Below are 8,362 nucleotides of genomic sequence, written 5' to 3'. Positions count from 1 at the left end.
AGTTCATATTCACTCAGAATCTGTCACAATCCATTTCGAGGCATGCACCAGAGTTCCGCAGCAAATGCCCTTTAGCCATTTAGAATCAGGTTAAAAGCCATTCCTTTTGAAAAAAACCTGGGTACTGCTGAATATGAACTTGCCCCCGATCATGATTCGGTCAAGTTCAGGGGAGGGATTTAGGTCAGAGGGCGGGCAGAGGCCTCCCCTCATCGGAGAAGGAGGAGGAGGAGGAGGAGGAGGGAAGAGCCGAAGGAAAAAGGGGAATCTGACAGGAGGCAGGGTGACAGGAGGCTAAAAGGGGAAATCAGGGTGACTGACGGGGGCTGCAAAGGGCTGTCAGAGGGAGGGCAGAGGAGGACTGGAGAAAGTGACGGAGGAGGAGAAGGAGGTGGAGGAGGATGAAGGAGCCGCAGGAAGAAGGGGGACATGGAGGGCATTCTATAATGGAGCAGGAGGAGGAGGATGAAGGAGCTGGGGGGAAGGGTCAATTCAGCGAAGCTCAGAGGGAGGGGAGGGTCGGAAGGAAGGAGAAGGAGGAGGATTGCCAAGGGAAATTGGGCTGTGGAGCCAAGACGGAGGAGGGATGTAGGGAAATCAGGCTGAGGAAGGAGCACCTCTCTCTTTTTATTTTTTTATTTTTGACTTTTGACCATCTATGCACATGATTTTTTGGGTGACATAGAATGTGTGTGTGCCTGCTTGTGCTACTTTCATTTCCTCTTGCTCCTCAAATCTAAGAGCCTTTATTATTATTATTATTATTATTATTATTATTATTATTATTTGTGTTATATGCGGATGCTACAGTCAGAATGCCTGCATTACATTTCCCTTTCATTTCCTCTTGCTTAAGAGCCATTATGGGGCAGTAATGGACTGGATGAGGGAAAACCGACTCAAGCTGAATCCAGGTAAGACGGAGGTACTTGTTATAGGAAACCCAAACCCAGGTATGGAATTATGTCAGCCAGTTCTGGATGGGGTCACACTTCCCCTGAAAGACTCTGTCCGCAGCTTAGGGGTGCTCCTTGACTTGTTGCTTCACCTGACAGCTCAGGTGGATGCGACAGTCAGGAGCACTTGTTATCAGCTTCGGCTGATACGCCAGCTGCGCCCCTTCCTGGAGCAGGGAGACCTTGAAACAGTTGTACATGCGCTGGTCACCTCTCAATTGGACTTCTGTAATGCGCTCTACATGGGGCTACCCTTGTGCCAAGTTCAGAAACTTCAACTTGTACAAAATATGGCAGCCAGGTTAATTACAGGTACTCGTCGTACTGATCACATAACACCGGTTTTGAAATCCCTTCACTGGCTGCCAATTAGTTTCCAGGCAAGGTACAAGGTGTTGGTGATTACCTTCAAAGCCCTACATGGCTTGGGTCCAGAATACTTAAGAGATCGCCTACTTCCATACTGTCCGTCCCGCACTCTAAGGTCCTCGGGGAAGAATCTACTTCAGCCAATAAAATCTAGGCTAACTTCAGTCACCCAGAGGGCCTTTTCCATCGCAGCTCCGAAGCTATGGAATGACCTGCCAAAGGAGAACTGCGACATTTCTACTCTTATAGCCTTTAAGAAGGCTCTTAAGACGGATCTCTTCCGGCAGGCCTTCCCTACCTAGTTCCTCTCCCCATTTACTGTGACTTATGTCACTCTGTCCACCAATTCTTCTCTTAAATTTAATGAGAAGAATTAAATTAAAATTAATTAAAATAAAATCCTTGCCTCAAGAAGAAGAGCCCTCCCTCCATGACATCACCATCAGACCTGGGAGGAAATTAAAAAGAGAGGCCCAACTTCCATCAGGCCTAACTGTGAATGTACTCACTTCGCTCTCTTTAATTTTATTGTATTTTATTTATTTATTGTATTTTATTTTATTATCTTTATTTTTACTGTTGTAACCCGCCTGGATTCCTTGTGATTGGGCAGGCTATAAATAAATTATTATTATTATTATTATTATTATTATTATTATTAGTGTTATATGCGGATGCTACAGTCAGAATGCCTGCATTACATTTCCCTTTTATTTCCAATTGATTCCATGGGTCTACTTTAGTTGGAACTGACAGGTCACTCTCTCTCAGCCTCAGTGGAAGGCAATGGCAAACCTCCTCTGAAGAGAATGTAAGCAGGAGGAAAAGGGTCAGTTCAGTTCAGGTCAGAGGCAGGGCATGAACGGAGCTCACACCAGGCACCTTCCCCCCCTTTTTAATTTTTTAAAATTATTTTTGACAAAAAATGCACATTTTTTGCTTCAGGTAGTAGATTTATATTAGATATATAGATAGATAGAATGTGGCTAGCTGCTTGTTCACTTTCCCTTTCATTTCTTCGCTTCCAGCAAAGGGGAAATGTTGCAAAGAGTACTTTGCAAAAAACTTTTTTTCCTTTGTGAATGAATGCTACAATTCGAATGTTACAATGTTTCTCTTTCCAATTTGGCAAATTGGCAAATTGATACATGCTTTTGCTACTGTCTCTAAGGAATTCAGGGGTAGCCTAAAGAATGCATGGTATGGCATCCTTTTCTGGCATTCCGAGGTGAGGAATTTACTATTATTATTATTATTATTATTATTATTATTATTATTATTATTACATGTGTATGAGGCATTCTGGGGTGGCAAGGAGGGGGGATACAGGATGCAGAGATGGCGTCAGCTTGCATTTTGGGGTTGAAAATGGGGCCAAGGGAAGATCATAACCTGCACTGACCCAAATGCCCACAACACACACACACACACACACATACACACACACGCACACCAGAAGTTTTTAATTTGACAGAATCTGCGCATTCTGGCACCTGGCTCTTTTTTTAAAAAAAAGGAGGGGGAAACACACTTCCGACGCCCCAATGAGTGCTGCAAACGTCACCTATGATGATCGTGGAACTAAATTTGATTGACAGCCAGGCACCTTCATGTTAAACCCGATTTCTCTAAGAGGGCATTCGGGTTAAAATGCCCCTGATTTGTAGTGGGCACTTGCTTACGGAGAGATTTGGGAGGAGTCCCCCTGAATATGCCCAGTTCCTTCCAGGGCAAAAGTGCCAGTGAGAATGGGGCCAAAATGAAATTCAACACAGAGAAATGTAAGGTACTGCACTTAGGGTGGAAAAATGAAATGCACAGATATAGGATGGGCAACACCTGGCTGAATGAAACTACATGTGAAAGGAATCTGGGAGTCCAAGTAGACCACAAGTTGAACATGAGTCAACAGTGCTATGCAGCAGCTAAAAAGGCCAATGCAATTTTAGGTTGCATCAATAAAAGTATAGCGTCTAGATCAAGGGAAGTAATAGTGCCACTATATTCTGCTCTGGTCAGGCCCCACCTGGAATATTGTGTCCAGTTCTGGGCACCACAATTCAAAAAGGATGTTGAGAAACTGGAGCATGTCCAAAGGAGAGCGACTAAAATGGTGAAGGGTCTGGAAGCCATGCCCTACGAGGAGTGACTTAGGGAGCTGGGGATATTTAGCCTGGAGAAGAGAAGGTTAAGAGGTGATATGATAGCCCTGTTTAAATATTTGAAGGGATGTCATATTGAGGATGGAGCAAGCTTGTTTTCTGCTGCTCCAGAGACTAGGACCTGGAACAATGGATGCAAGCTACAGCAAAAGAGATTCCAGCTCAACATTAGGAGGAACTTCCTGACAGTAAGGGCTGTTCAACAGTGGAACAAACTCCCTCGGAGTGTAGTATAGTCTCCTTCTTTGGAGGTCTTTAAGCAGAGGCTGGATGGCCATCTGTTGGGGATGCTTTGATTTGGATTTCCTGCATGGCAGGGGGTTGGACTGGATGGCCCTTGTGGTATGATTCTATACCACCCCTTTCCCTAATGTGGCACATACACATATACACATACAGACCCCACTCCCAATATAAATCAAAAGTTGGAAGGTCTTTTCTCCTTACATCTCCAGGCATGTCTGTCTGTGTGTATTTACCCCCCCCCTCCAAGATCGGGCTAGATCAGACTTCTGAGCAGTCTAAACTAAAAAGCGGAGCAGCAGTCTGAATCTGGAATTCATGTTCTTTCTTTCTTTCTTTCTTTCTTTCTTTCTTTCTTTCTTTCTCATTCTCTCCCTTCCTGCACTCCATTCACACACAGATGAACACACACAGCAGGAGGGGGAGTTCCATCAGCTACAGATGGCAGAAAGGGAAAAGGTGGCTGCCACTGTCACACACAGGGAGACCAAACAAGAGACAGATTGATAGAAGTGGTGTGTAGCCAAAGGATCTGCCATTGCAGAAGGGATTGTGGGGGGGAGGGGGACACTGACATGTGGGGGCAGGATGAGGGAAGTGCCCTGAGAAGAAAAGCTGCCAGGCTCTTGTTTATTGTTGTTAACTGCCTTTGAGTCAGCCCCAACTCATAGTGACCCTATGGATGAAAAATCTCCAAGATTCCCTGTCCTCCACTGCTCTGCTTAGGTCCTGCAAACCTGGACTTGTGTCCTCTCTGATTGAGTCCATCTGTCAGATGTGTGGCCTTTACCTCTTTCTACTACCCTCCACCTTTCCTAGCATTAATGCCTTTTCACGTGAGCCATACCTTCTTATGCTATGGCCAAAGGATGACAGCCTCAATTTGATCATCTTGACTTCCAAAGAAATTTCAGGCTTGATCTTTTTGGTTGTCCATGGTAGTCTCTTCCTCTCTAGCACCACATTTCAAATTAGCTGAGTTTCTTCTTATCCACTTTTTTCACTGTCCAAATCTCACATCCATACATGATGATGGGGAATTCCATGACTTGGATTTTTCTCACTTTGGTGCTCAGTTGTATATCATTACTCTTTAGGATCTTGTCTAGTTCTTTCATTGCTGCCCTTACCATTCCTAGTTTTCCTCTTCTTCTCAGCTGCCGTCACCATTCTGATCAACATTTGAGAAGAGAAGGGAAAAGAAAGTGGGAATTTTGAATACTTTCTCCTCTCAACATCATCACCGCCCTTCTCTTCTCAACACTAATGCTCTCCTTTATACATGTATCGGAAGGGGGCTTAGTGCCTTTATGTGTAGGTATGCATCTCCCCTCCATGTATATTCTGAGAATAAGTTTCTCTGTCTCAGCAAACAAGCAAACTGAAATATCCACCCTTTCTTTACCATTAAAGCAGCATTTAGCGAACCACAGCAGGATAGTTGTGGGAATGAATGTCATTAACTGATTTTTGTTGTTGTCGTCAAACTGCTCTGCTTTTTAAATGATCTCCCAATCACAGAAGAGCAATGATATTATGTGGGAGGCACCAACCAAAGGCGTTATTATCCTAGTGCTATTATACTTTACTGGCTTGTGTGCAACTGGGAATAAGGAAACAACTTCAGCTTTGTATTTGTAACAGAGGTATGGATAATGGACCAGCAGCTCAATGTAGCTTCTAAAGTTGCTACTGCAGCTGGTAAGGTGGTAGTGGGGCAAGAGATCAGTGGCGTCATTAGGGGGTGCAGGAGGTTCAGACCGCACCAGGTGGCAACCTAAGAGGGGTAACACCACTGCTCTTCAAACATTTGCCTTTTGGCAGAAATGACTGTGGCATTCAAGCATGCCACATTAAAATGCTGAAGAGATAGTGTGAGTGACGTGAAGCACGGTGGGAGGAGAAAGGAAAGGCCCAGGGTTTTTTTAAAAAAATAATAGTTAGAATTATTATTTTAAAATTTTCTTTAAAAACTTCACATTTTACCAAATTTTCACTTTAAGCACACGGAATTATGTAAATGTAAATACATTTATGCTGTGTGTATGCTATTGTAACTTAAAGGTACACCTTTAATTTTACTAGTGGTTTATGTCACAACCTTTACCATTACATTCAGTCATATATGGGAATTAGGTACTACACTTGATCTTAGCCAAAAGGCCGAGAAGCGAATTAGGATGTATGAATAACATTAATACAAAAACGGGCTTCCGGTTGGTAATGGCGCCCGTTGAGAAGCTTCTGAACTGATGGGTCGGGAGCTGATCGGACATTGTGGCTTTTTTTTGGGGGGGGGGGGTCTAGGCTTTGCCTGACAACCCTGAAGTTCCTCCCTTGGCATAGGGGGGCCAAAGGGGGCCCGGCGGAGGAAGTCAATCAGGGATGGCACCATGAGTTACCGCACCAGGTGACACCAACCCACTGGAAGAGATAGCATAGACTCATGTAGTTGGAAGGGATTGCAAGGGACATCTCATCCAGGGTGACCAGATGTCCAAGCTGCAAAGGAGGATAAGTCACCCCCAAATGTAGGACATTCAAGAAAAATGTAGGGCATGACCAAATAAAAGCTATAAACACACATATAAATGTAAATTCATGCTTCTTAGTCCTGCTCAAAATGGAGGACATTTTGGAATTCCTCCTGTACAGAAGGCTGGAATGTAGGATATGTCCTGGAAAAGGAGTATATCTGGTCACCCGGCATCCCATCCTAGCCCTTATTGTGCAGGAATGCACAACTAGAATACTCTTGTACAATACTCTTGTTCCTGGTAGCAGTAATGATGAAGAGGTGAATCCCCATTTCATTCTTAGTGATAAGCAGATGGTGTTGGAAGCAGTAACAAAAGAGATGGAGAAGAAAATTGATGGTTTCACATTTCCTTATGGGAAACGGCAATTTTGCAATTTGCACCTCTCAAGAGTGGAAGAAAAGAAACATAACACAGACTGCATCATGCCTTGGAAATCTGTTTGTTCCTGAGGTGACTTGCAGTGTGTTCCATGAAGAAAAAAAATGCTAATAAAGCCATAAGTACATTTGAAAACTCTGTATGATTAAAATCCCATGTACTGAGGATGGAGCAAGCTTGTTTTCTGCTGCTCCAGAAACCAGGACATGGAGCAATGGATTCAAACTATAGGAAAAGAAATTCCACCTCAACATTAGGAAGAACCTCCTGAAATTAAGAGTTGTTTGACAGTGAGACATGCTGCCTTAGAGTGTGGTGGAATCTCCTTCTTTGGAAGTTTTCAGATAGAGTCTGTATGGCCATCTGTTGGGGGATGCTATAAGTCCTTTGTAATTAGGACATCTGGCCACCCTGGATGGCATGGTCCTTGCAATCCCTTCCAACTCCATGATTGTATTCCTGCATGACCCTTAGGGTCTCTTCCAATACTAGGAGTCTATTTGGTCTTAAAAATGCATACAAACATGTCTTAGCAAATGGAGCAAATGCATAAAATGAATATGTTTCTTTAATCTTCTGCCTTTCTCCCAGGATGGAACCCATGATGGCTAAAATCTGTAATAAATATCAGCGTTCTGAGAAAAAAAATGCATGGATTTCTGTGTGGGAAGGGAAAAAAGTGGTTTTGCAGCCTTCCTGCAAAAGTGCAACAGGAGGCGAACTCCATTGGGATTCTGAGAAATACAACGAAAGTGAGAGTGACAGATTTTCATATTCCTAAGTAAGCATCTTGGCCGATATTGCAGAGGTATGCAAGTGCTGATTGGTTGGTGGTCTCTAGTTGTCAATGCCCTGTGCCTGTAGAGGCATTGCTAGTTAGCAACTGTCATGCAACTGTCAGGGGGTTGATCCGACCTCCTTCTGTCTTCATCTCTGCATGCCTGCCAGGAAGGAAACTGTATTCCCTTCCTCCCTTGGATACTGGTATGTAACATTAGTTAAGTATTGCATCCCACTCTTAGTGGATTTTGAGTCAATATTAGTTTCCAGATTGTCAGTTTTGCAATACAGGCTGAGTCTCCCTTATCCGAAATGATTGCAACCAGAAGTGTTTTGGATTTTGGAATATTTGCATATAGATAATGAGAGATGGGACCCAAGGTTAAACATGACATTCTTTTACGTTTCATATATACCTTATGCACAAAGCCCAAAGGTAATTTTATAAGCAATATTTTAAATAATTCTGTGCATGAAACAAAGTTTGTGTACACTGAACCATCACACTGCAAAGGTGTCTCTGTCTCAGCCACCCATGTGGACAATTTTGGATTATTGAATATTTCTGATTTCAAAATTCCAGATAAGAGAGACTCAGCCTGTACCATCTATAATGTTACAAAGAGCTCATTTTCACTAGATATTATCCGCCTTTTTTGGGTGCAGCAGCCAACCTTGAAAAGATGCTAGGCTTGGGGCTTTGTTTAGAGTACGAAATGGAGGCCCAGAGAGTTGTTACAAGAACTCTGCTCTGCTGTAGGCACTTTTCATAGCAGCAAACAAACAAGCAGCCCTTTATATTTCCCTAAGAGGTTATATCACTTCTGACGATGATGAGCCATTCTCTGCCACCCCTGCCAAGACACAAGGTTAAATCCAAAGTTAATTCTATCTACAGTAAATCCCTTGAAATGACTGAGAATTGTTAGTTGTT

The 8,362-nt window shown here is 43.3% G+C and overlaps 1 pseudogene; it reads right to left on the bottom strand.

Moving 5' to 3' along the window:
* Nucleotides 1-5,748: 5,748 nt before the first annotated feature.
* Nucleotides 5,749-5,905, bottom strand: LOC149315193 (U2 spliceosomal RNA; annotated as a pseudogene).
* Nucleotides 5,906-8,362: the final 2,457 nt, after the last annotated feature.

The sequence above is a fragment of the Sceloporus occidentalis genome, unplaced genomic scaffold, assembly GCF_023333645.1.
Source record: "Sceloporus occidentalis isolate IW3139 unplaced genomic scaffold, rSceOcc1.0.p SCAF_4, whole genome shotgun sequence".
Taxonomy (NCBI): domain Eukaryota; kingdom Metazoa; phylum Chordata; class Lepidosauria; order Squamata; family Phrynosomatidae; genus Sceloporus; species Sceloporus occidentalis.
The sequence above is the reverse complement of the archived record's forward strand: the minus strand, read 5'-3'. Positions and strand labels throughout refer to the sequence as shown.